Source organism: Dasypus novemcinctus, chromosome 8 (genome assembly GCF_030445035.2).
Source record: "Dasypus novemcinctus isolate mDasNov1 chromosome 8, mDasNov1.1.hap2, whole genome shotgun sequence".
Classification (NCBI taxonomy): domain Eukaryota; kingdom Metazoa; phylum Chordata; class Mammalia; order Cingulata; family Dasypodidae; genus Dasypus; species Dasypus novemcinctus.
Genome location: NC_080680.1, coordinates 96,876,958 through 96,889,010, shown reverse-complemented (window position 1 = coordinate 96,889,010; position 12,053 = coordinate 96,876,958).

Below are 12,053 nucleotides of genomic sequence, written 5' to 3'. Positions count from 1 at the left end.
ACCCATGGGAGTTATGGTCATGGCCGATGGGGTTAACTACCAGGTCAGATGGCCCCTCTTTGGAAATGGTGTTTATGTGTGATGAATCTGGACTCAGATGGGATCTCCCTTCATAAGACTTTCATGCTAATGTGCTGGAGGTGCAGTTAATGTTGGGGTTTAAGATATATTTAGGGGATTTGAATCTCTGGACTGACAATGTGATAGCCAGGTCCTGAGCCTCAACAGACTCCAGCACCTACAATCTGTTTTATTGGACTTACCACACTCAGCTAAGATGGAGTTGAAGAAGGACAACCACCACACCATGGAGCCTAGAGTGATTACAACTGAAAGTGGGAGGATTGCATCCAGCATCCATGTGGAATCTGAGCCTCCTCTTGACATAGAGGTGCAATGGACACAACCAATCCAATGTCCACATAGAAGAGGTGGCATTGGATTGGGAAAAGTGGACATGGTGGCTGATGGGTATGGGGAAAGGCAGGAAGAGATGAGAGGTGGAGGCGTCTTTGGGACATGGAGCTGCCCTGGATGGTGCTTCAGAGGCAATCACCGGACATTGTATATCCTCACAGGGCCCACTGGATGGAATGGGGGAGAGTATGGGCCATGATGTGGACCATTGACTATGAGGTGCAGAGGTGCCCAAAGATGTACTTACCAAATCCAATGGATGTGTCATGATGATGGGAGGGAGTGTTGCTGGGGGGGGGGGGGGGGAGAGGTGGGGTGGGGGGTGGGGTTGAGTGGGACCTCACATATATATTTTTAATGTAATATTATTACAAAGTCAATAAAAAAAATAAATTATAAAAAAAAAAAAAAAAACAAAACGCCCCAATATGAAAAGTCCAGGGACAGAGGGTTTTGCAGGTGAATTCTACTAAACATTCAAAGAAGATTTAATACCAATCTTACTTGAACTCTTAAAAAAAAAACCAGAACAGGAGGAATGCTATCAAACTCTTTCTATGATCAAGTGGATTTTAAACCAGGCATGCAAGCATGGTTTAACACAGGAAAATCAATCAGTGTAATACACCAAATTAACAAATAAAAGAATATAAATCACATGATGACAGAAAAGGCATTTGATAAAGTACAGCATCCTTTCTTGATACAAATACTGTACAAGATAGGAATTGAAGGAATCTTTCTCAACATGATAGAGGCCATATAAAAAACCCCACAGCTAACATTGTACTCAATGGTGAGAGACTGAAAGCTTTCCTATTGAGGTTGGGAACAAGACAAGGATGCCTTGCTGTTGTTCAATATAATGCTAGAAGTTCTAGCTAGAGCAATCAGGCAAGAAAAAGAAATAAAAGGCATCCAAATCAGAAAGGAAGAAGTAAAACTCTTCCTGTTTGCCAATGATATGATCCTATACCTAGAAAGTCATAAAAAATCAACAACAATCTGCTAGAGCTGATAAGCAATTTCAGAAGAGTGGCAGGATACAAAATCAATATGCAAAAATCAGTAGTGTTTCTATATACTAGTAAGCTCAATCTGAGGAGGAAGTATGGAAAAAATTTCATATATAATAGTGACTGAAAGAATCAAATATTAGGAATAAACCTAACCGAGGATGTAAAGCATGTGTATTCAGAAAACTACAATGCATTGCTAAAAGAAATAAAAAAGACCTAAATAAATGAAAGAACATTCTGTGTTCATGGATTGGAAGACTAAATATATTAAGATGTCAATTCTACCTAAATTGCTATTCAGAATTCAATGCAATCCCAATAAAAATTCCAGAGCATTTTTTAAAGAAATGGAAAACAAAATTGTCCAATTTATTTGGAAGGGTAAGGGGCCCCAAATATCCAGAAACATCTTAAAAAGGAAGAGCGAAGTTGGAGGACTCTCATCTCTTGACTTTAAATCATATTACTTAGCTACAGTGGTAAAAAAGCATGATACTGGCATAAAGGTAAACACATAGACCAATGGAACTGAAATTATTGTTCACAAACAGACCCTCATGTCTATGGTAAGTGATTTTTGAGGAGGTTGCTAAATTCACCCAACCAGGGCAGAAGTCTATTCAACAAATTGTGCTGGGAGAACTGGATATCCATATGCAAAAGAAAAAGAAAAAAAAAGAGTACCCGTATCTCACACATTATACAAAAACTATCTCAAAATGGATCAAGGACCTAAATATAAAAACTAGAAACATAAAGCCCCTAGAAGAAAATGTAGGGAAACTTCTTCAAGACTTTGTGGTAGTTAGTAGATTCTTAAACCTTACACTGAAAGTATGAGCAATGAAATAAAACTTGGATAAATGGGACCTCCTCAAATTTAAATTCAAATTCAAAGTACTTTGTCACGAAAGTGAAAAGGCAGCTCATGAAATGGGAGAAAATATTTGACAACCACATATCTCATAAGGGTTTGATTTCCAGTCTACATAAAGATATCATATACCTCAACAATAAAAGGACAAGCAATCTAATTTAAAAATGTGCAAAAGCCTTAAATAGACATTTCTCCAAAGAGGAGCATTTTTCATGTGCCGAAAAGCACGTGAAAAAATGTTCAATATTACTAGCTAATAGGGAAATGCAAATCAAAATGACCTTGAGCTATCATTTCACATTGCATAGAATGGCCATTATTAAAAAAAGGGAAAATAATAGGTGCTAGAGACGATGTGGAAAAATAGGAAAACACCTTCACTGTTGGTGGGAATGTAAAATGATCCAGTCTCTGTGGAATACAGTTTGGTGGTTCCTCAGGAAGTTAAATATAGAACAGCCATATGATCCAGCAATCCCACCTCTAAGATTCTATCCAGAAGAACTGAAAGCTGTGACATGAATAGACAGACATTTGCACACTGATGTTCATAGCAGCATTATTCAAAATTGCCAAGGGATGGAAGCATCCCAAGTGTCCATCAACTGATGAATGGATAAACAAAATGTGGTATATCCATATGATGGAACACTATATTGCTGTAAGAAGAAATGCAATTGGGACACATATGATAACATGGAAAAGCCTTGAAGACATTATGCTGGAAATGTCAGACACAAAAGGACAATATTGCATGGTCTCACTAATATGAACTAAATACAAAGAACAAACCCATAGAGTTAAAACCTAGAGTATAGATTATTAGGAGATAAAAGGAGGGCTGAGAAGGGGTACTGATGCTTAATTTATGTAGAAGTTTTAATTAACTTGACTGTAAAAGTGTGCAAACGGATAGAGCTGATGGTAACATATTGAGTAGAACTAATGCAACTGGTTTATAAATGGGATTGTGGCTGAAAAGGGCAGTATGGCGATGTAAACATCAATTGAAAGAAAACAAGGGAAGAATGTAGGGACTGAATAACATAGTGAACCCAGAAGTGGATGAGAATTGTCATTAATATTACAAATACTAGAATGTCCTTCTTTGAACTAGAACAAATGTACATCACTATTGCAAGGTGGTAAGAATGTGCAGAAGCATGGGAAAATACAATTAATGTAACCTGTGAACTACAGTTAACAGCAATACTGTTAATATTTTTGCATCAATGTCAAATATATACTGTGTTAATAATAGGGAGGTATGCAAAAAATATATCAAATAAACACTATAGACCATATTTAGTGGTAATAGTCTGATGATATTATCCCATAATCTGTAACAAATGTTCAACAATAATCTACTGTGTTAATGGAGGGGAGTTGTATGGGAATTTCACACATGTGCATGATTGTTTTGTAAGTTCACAACTTCTCTAATAAAAATATATTAATTTGGAAATATATTAGGCTTCATTTTTGAAGAAGTTTTCAACCACATAGGGGTTCAACTATGGCAGCAGAGGAACATTGGTGTGGGGTGTTATTTATGGGGGATGCGTGGTTGGGAGGGAGTTCTCCAGGGCATGAAAAAGGTTACATATATATGTTCGGATGTCCATTGGGTATTGACATAGTAGGTGTAGAGTTTCACATGACACCTGATGGAGTGTTGAGTTCCCATCCTGGAGAGCTTTGTTGCATTTCCCAATGGAACAGCAGCAAACCCCCAAGTGCAAGGGCAAAGACCAGTGAAGAAGGATAGTTCAATGATGGGCCCTTGATACTGAAGACTGTGCTTATGAGCCTGTGTGCTTGAAATTTTAACTTTGCGTAGAGTTACAGCATGCTGAAGAGTTACCTCCTGAGAGCCTCCATGTTGCTTAACTGTGGCCACTCTCTAAGCCAAACTCAGTATGTAAATGCATTACCTTCTCCGCAGTGTGAGACATGACTCCTAGGGATGAGCCTCCCTGGTGCTGAGGGATTACTACCAAGCACTGGCTGGTGATGCAACTACAAAAGGACCTTGAATAAAAGGGGAAAATGGTAAAGACAAATGAGTTTGTATGGTTAATAGACTTCAAAATGAGTCATGAGGTCATCAGAGGGGTCTTTTTTAAAAAAATTTTTAAATTCATTTTAAAAAAATATTACATTCAAAAAATATGGGGTCCCACTCAACCCCACTGCCCCCACCCCACCACTCCCCCCACAGCAACACTCTCTCCCATCATCATAACACATCCATTGAGTTTGGTAAGTATATCTCTGGGCATCGCTGCACCTCATGGTCAATGGTCCACATTATAGCCCATACTCTCCCACATTCCATCCAGTGGGCCCTGGGAGGATCTACAATGTCCGGTAATTGTCCCCGAAGCACCACCCAGGACAACTCCAAGTCCCGAAAACGCCTCCACATCTCATCTCTTCCTCCCATTCCCCGCACCCAGCAGCCACCATGGCCACTTTTCCCACACCAATGCCACACTTTCTCTGTGGACCTTGGATTGGTTGTGTCCATTGCACATCTATGTCAAGAAGAGGCTTAGATTCCACATGGATACTGGATGCAATCCTACTGCTTTCAGTTGTAGGCACTCTAGGCTCCATGGTCTGGTGGTTGACATTCTTCAACTCCATGTTAGCTGAGTGGGGTAAGTCCAATAAATCAGAGTGTAGGAGTTGAAGTCTGTTGAGGCTCAGGACCTATCATATTGTCGGTCCAGAGATTCAAATCCCCTAGATATATCTTAAACCCCAGCACCAACTACAATTCCAGTCAAGTAGCATGAAAGTCTTGTGAAAAGAGATCCCATCTGTGTCCAGCTCCATCATGTAGAAACACCAGTTCCAAAGAAGGGCCAACTGACATGGCAGTGAACCCCATCTGCCATGACCATAGAACCTGTGGGTCTCTTTAGCCCTCAAAAAAACCAATACCTGGGGTTCTATCTACTCTATCTGTCTCTGAGACTCTGCTCAGGTGTGCATAAGGGCAATCCTTCTGACAACCTCCAGACTCTTTTTTAGAGACTCATAGCCATATAAACTCATTTCTCCTTTCCATTTCCCCCTTACATTAGGTCAAACAGCATTTTAAACTCCTGTTATTATATGTAGACAGGGATATTCTGCTGGTCCACGTTGAACCTTTAATTCAAGATCATTTTCTAGTTGCATCATCAGCTGGTACTTGGTAGTGAACCCTTGGTGCCAGGGAGGCTCATCCCCGGGTGTCATGTCCCACGCTGGGGGGAATGCATTGCATTTACATGCTGTGTTTGGCTTTGAGACTGACCACATTTGAGTAACATGAAGGCTGTCAGGAGGAAACTCCTAGGCACAGTGCTGCTCTAGGCCTTGTTCTTATTTCAGGCGTATAGGCTCACAAGCATAGTCATTAGTATCAGGGGCTCACTGTTGGACCCTCATTCCTTCCTGGTCCTTACCGTTGCACCTGGGGGACTGCTGCTGCTCCCCTAGGGACCATGACAGAGCACCCCCAGCCAGGAACCCAGTAGCCCCCAGCTGTTGTTTTCAATTGTTGCCACTATGAGTATATCCAAACATTACCATGCATCCTGGACATATGCCCTGTATAAATGCCTGTCAACCATATATCACCTGTCAATAACATCCTATACCAGTATTCCTCCACTGCCACTGTTGAACCACTCTGTGATCCAAAACTTCCTGAAAAGTGAAGCCCAATATAATGTCAGGATCCCTTACTAGTAAAATGGAATATAGCGATGGGTTTAAAGGTTAGATATAGAATACGTATTGATTTGGAAAAATTCTACATCCTATCTTTTTTTCTTTTTTCCTAATTATTGAGCTTCTCTTCACAAGAGCCTTAGATCACAGTAATTCATATATACAATATACAGTACTCTCACACATCCACCATAAAACCTTTTCCCTTCCACAGCGATATTCTTATACCTTATTCATATCATATTTACTTAAACTGATGTACAGACTCTGAGACAATAGCTTTCAAACAAGGTGACATCTGTGCTTACATTGTGGTCCATACTTTAGGATATACGGTTTTCTAAATTTTTAGTTATCCTATGTTTTACATTATGGTTTACATTATTAGTCTGTCGTCCCCTATATGTTTTTGGTGTAATATTACATGTTTTATATCCATCCTTGTGTACTTTCGTGAAACTCCTCCCTTACCCCCACATTTACCTTGGTTCCACACATTCAACATCCATTTTCCCCTCCAGAGGGGTCTTGCTTACACATGTCTCAGCAGGATCTCAGAGACAGCCAAAGTAGATACAACCCCAGGTACTGGTGCTCCTGAGGGCTATGGAGACATCCAGGTGCTAGAGTCATGGCAGATGGCTCTGGAGTTTAGTGCCTTGCCAGTGGGCCCTACTTTGGAATTGTGCTCCTGAATGTGATGGAGTGGGACTCAGATGTGACTTCTCTACACATGCCTCTTCTGTCCCTTTTACTGAACCTGTGGTTGGTGCTGGGTTGGTGTATACCTAGGAGACTTGAATCTCTAGACTGTCCATATGCCAGCTGGGTCCTGAGCCTCAGCAGTTGCAACACCTACTCTCCAGTTTTTTGGCGTTACGCAGGTCAGCTAACAAGGAGGTGAGAGTGGTCAACCACCATAGCAAGGAACCGAGAGAGTCTACAACTGCAAGCAGGAGTATCCCATCCATTAGCCATGTGGGATCTAAGCCCCCTCTCAATTTAGAGGTGGAGTGGGCATCACCACCCCAGGGTTCTCAGGATGGAGGAATAAAACATGGATTAGAGTGGACTTACTGGTATTCTACTATAGAATTATTGTGACTCTAGAAATGGACAAAATTACATTAATGTGGATACAGTGGCCACGGGAGTTTCTGAAGGCAGGGAGAGGGAAAAAGAGGTGTGATAAGGGGGCATTTTGGGACTTGGAGTTGTCCTGAATGATATTGCAGGGTCAGATGCAGGACATTATATATCTTTCCATAACCCACCGAATGTACTGGGGGAGAGTGTAAACTACAATGTTAACTATAATCCATGTTGTGTAGCAGTGCTCCAAAATGTATTCATCAAATGCAATGTATGCACCACACTAATGAAAGAAGTTGTTGACTTGGGAGAAGTGGGGGGTGGGGTGAGTGGGGTATATGGGAACCTCTTAATGTTTTTTATGTAGCATTTTGTGTGATCTATGTATCTTAAAAAAATAATAAAAAAAATAAAATAAAAACTGATAAAAAACAAACAAAACAAAACAAAACAAAAAATCCCTGAATGATCATTGGGACCTATATCATCCAATTAGGAGTTAGAATTCTTCCCAATGATCACATTGACCAGGGCCATATCCCTTACAAGATTTCTGATATTCTATTTGCAACTGGACTATTCTCCATCTCTCTATTTTTTCCAATACTCCATGCAACTTTTTTAGTCATCAACAGATGCATTCAGCTGCATATGTCACTTTTCTAAGGCTAAATTTACTCCTTTCTTAGGCCAATAAGACACTATGGATATTATATCAATTAGGGGTTTTAATCTGACTTCCCCCCAAATCTTTTCATTTTGGTGAAACAATTTTCTACCTATGCTTCATTCATTCATTCATTTTTGAGGTGCCAGGACCAGGGATTGAACCCAGGATGTTATATGTGGGAAGTTAGTGCTCAACCACTGAGCCACATTGGCTCTCTGAGTTGATTTTTTTGTTTGTCTGCTTTTTTTGTTGTTGTTGTTGTTCTTAGGAGTTACCAGGAACCAAACCCAGGACCTCCAATGTGAGAAGTAGGTGCTCAACCGCTGGCGCCATATCTGCTTCCTGTAAGCACCATTTTTACCAGGAACATCTTGCTACAGTTTAGGCTGTCCATAGTGTTTCCCCAAATGTACTCCCTCTAGTGTGAGCCTGCAGCACAACTTGTCATTGCTGTTTTAGTATAGCAGATGCTATTGCTATCAACATGGAAATCATTCTTTCCTAGTGGGAGTGAATGTCATTCCCAAGAGTTGTTGACAAGGTGATGCTGAGTCAGTTTAGCAAACGGATTAGTAAACCCATTCAAATACTGCTTTATCATCTTTCTGGGCCAAATGCCAAGTTCAGCCTTTTAACTGGAAGAGGACTCCCTCTAGTGACCATACAGAGTATAAATGGCAAATCTCCAGGAAAACCATTTTTGCTTAACACAATCAAGTCCCCAGCCTCTTTACCAGGAGTATTACTGCCACAAGTACCTGTGGCATGAATGTAATTTAGATATCCTATGTGCACCACAAATGTATTACTTTTCAGGAGATTTCCAGGTCAGCAAATTCAGTCCTCAGGTGCAATTTGGTTTAAGTATCCCAAAGTGTTCCTACAATCATCTTTTTGGATGTTCCAGGGTGAAATTATCATTGATATGTGACAAGCATATCATACCAATATTCACTTACTGAACATTGTTGTGATTCCTTGAATGACTGCCTGTTTAGTTATCTATCCACATTCATATAGTATAGTTCAAAGAGTAACCTAGACTCCAATATACTGTGCAGATGACACAATGTTTTCCTCATAACCAGGTGTGTGCTGTAATCCTGTGTCATCCTGGTTTGCACTGACATGATGTAGTGGCTGGTAGCTGCCAGTTGCAGTATATCCAGTGAAGTTCAAAGGAAGGAATCCTCTCACGGCTATAGAGAATCAGCATGATAACCATTACAGCAAAATGTGACTAAATTAATAATTCCAACCTACTATTATCCATGCAGGTCACCAAGGACTTCTGACTGATGGCTTCTCTAAATCACATAAATAAACTCTCAGGCAAATGTTGTAGTTTGGCTTTGGTTCAATTCCCCTTCTCAGGGGAAAACAAATTGGGGCATCTTCCTATATCAGCCATGACTTAGCAACACATTTGAGAAACAGCTAAGAATATTACTCCTTTGTTCTGAGGTACTTTCTTCAGAAAAGAATGAGGGCTCTCTTCCCTGGCATCTTTCCCCATTATGTAATCTTTTCCTATCTGCTACAGTTCTTTCATATTTTCCCATTTATTACCTCTCTTACCCCAGACTAGGCTTCTCTGCGTGGGAATCTCAGTTTAGCTTACTGTCCCCCACAGGGTATGTAGCATGATTAGGCTTGCCAGAGATTCCTCTTTTGTCCATTTCCAGGATGAAGAATAAGGTTAAAAAGGCAGAGGACGGTGGGACTATTTCTACCATGAGGGAACATGGCATCACCTATGGTCAGTATTACTTTAGCCCCATAAGGTGAAGTCACTATCCAGCTCATTATTCCTTTAGGAATATGAGCAGTCAAATTTAGATGGATTTATATAGAGTTGTGATCAGCAATGTCTCCCCTTTCAGGACACAAATATAATTCTGAACTCAAGATAACTGGATTCACAAGACAACTGAAAAAGTTTTTGAGGTCAAGATAATTTTAGTGAGGTGATAGCATCATCCCTCACCCTCTCATTCCTACCTCTGCGCCCTGCAAACTTTTCCAAATGTGTTCTTTTATTACCTCTTTATATTCAGAGAAAGCACACATTCACCCGGTGTTAATATATATTGTACACAAGTGCCTAATAGTTCCAAAAGCCTTAGCTCCTCTTTTACAAATCATTCAACTTATTTCTAAATTGAAGTATAACTTATATACAGTAAAATGACCCAAACCTTAAGTGTACAGCTTTTTACTGCTAGTTTGCTTATATTTTTTCCTGTTGATGGACATTTGGGCTGTTTCTAGCTTGACTTAATATGTATCAAACTGCTATGGATATTTTTGCACAAAGTATTTTATAGACATGGGTAGTTGTAAGCTTAATTTTGTTAGAGACTACCAGACTGTTTTCCAAAGCGATTGTGTGATTTTACATTCCCACCATCAATATATGAGTTTCAGTTGTTTCAAATTTTATTGATATTTGAGATTGTCTTTGAAATTTTAACCATTTTGTTAGTGTGTAGTAGTATCTCATTGTGACTTTGACATTCTCTTGATAAGTAATGATGCTGAACACCTTTTCATATGCTTAGTGCCCATTTAATATCTTCCTTGTAAAACGTCTGTTCAAGCTTTTTGCCAACTTTAAAAATTGATTTACATGCTTTTGCTTACTAATTTGAATGATTTCTGTGTATATGCTGTATATTTCCTTTTCTCAGTTATATGTATTAAGAATATTTTTTCCCTTTTCAGAAACTTTTTGAGTGGTGTTTTTTGAAGAACAGAAGTTTAAATTTAATGAAATCTTATTAACATTTTTTTTCTTTTATGGTAGTTATTTTTCTTCCTAACCAATAAATCTTCATTTTTCTCAAGATTATGAAAACATTTTTCTGTGTTTTTTCTTTTGTTTTCCTACTAAAATTTTATGGTTTTAGCCCTCACATTATTATTATTTATTTTTTTAAAGATTTATTTATTTATTTTTCTCCCCTTCTTCCCCTGCCTCCCCACCCTGGTTGTCTGTTCTCTGTGTCTATTTGCTGTGTCTTCTTTGTCCGCTTCTGTTGTTGTCAGCGGAATGGGAATCTGTGCTTCTTTTTGTTGCGTCATCTTGTTGTATCATGTCTCCATATGGGTGGCACCATTCTTAGGCAGGCTGCACTGTCTTTCACGCTGGGTGGCTCTCCTTATGGGGTGCACTCCTTGCGCGTGGGACTCCCCTATGTGGGGGACACCCCTGCGTGGCATGGCACTCCTTGAGCACATCAGCACTGTGCATGGGCCAGCTCCACATGGGTCAAGGAGGCCTGGGGTTTGAACCGCGGACCTCCCAAGTGGTAGACAGACGCCCTAACCACTGGGCCAAGTCTGCCGCCAGCCCTCACATTTTTATAATTTATTTTTATTTTTTATTATTACTCTTTTTTTAAAAAAGAAACATACATCACAGAAAATGTTACATTAAAAAATATAAGAGGTTCTGATATAACCCCCCTGCCCCCCATTCCTCCCACATAAACAACCTCTTTCATGATTGTGGCACATTCATTGCCTTAGATGAATACATTTTGAAGCATTGCTGCACAGCATGGATTATAGTTTACATTGTAGTTTGCACTCTTCCCCAGTGCATTCAGTGGGTTATTAGCCCTCACATTTTGATCTATGATTCACTTAGAATTAATTTTTGTGTATGGTGTGAATTAGGGGTCAAGGTTTATTTGTTTTCAATCCAGCATAATGTATTGAAAGATGCAAATTGTATTGGCATCTTTGCCAAAAGTTGAGTAATTGGATAAATGTGCATTTATTTCTGGGTTTTCTATCTGTTCCATTGGTCTATTTATGTAGCCTTATACAAATACCATGGCGTATTAATTTATTTTGGCTTGGTAATAAGTGTTGAAATCTGGTAATATATATCCTCCAACTTTGGGGTTTTCCTTCAAGATTGTCTTGGGTAGTCTATATCCTTTTCATATTCATTTAAATTTTAGAATTGGCATACCAATTTCCATAAAGAAACATACATGCATTATTATTTTGTTTTTAATTAACTTTTAATTTTAGAATAGTTTTAGATATACAGAAAAGTTGCAAAGATAGTGCAGAGAATTCCTGTATACCCCTTGTAATGATTTGAGGCTGTATGTACCCCAAAAACATGTCCTTAAATTTAACCCATTGCTGTGGGCATAGACCTATTGTAAAATGAGGTTACTTCAGTTAAGGTGCGTCTCACCTCAGTCAGGATGGGTCTTAATTCTATTACTGGAGT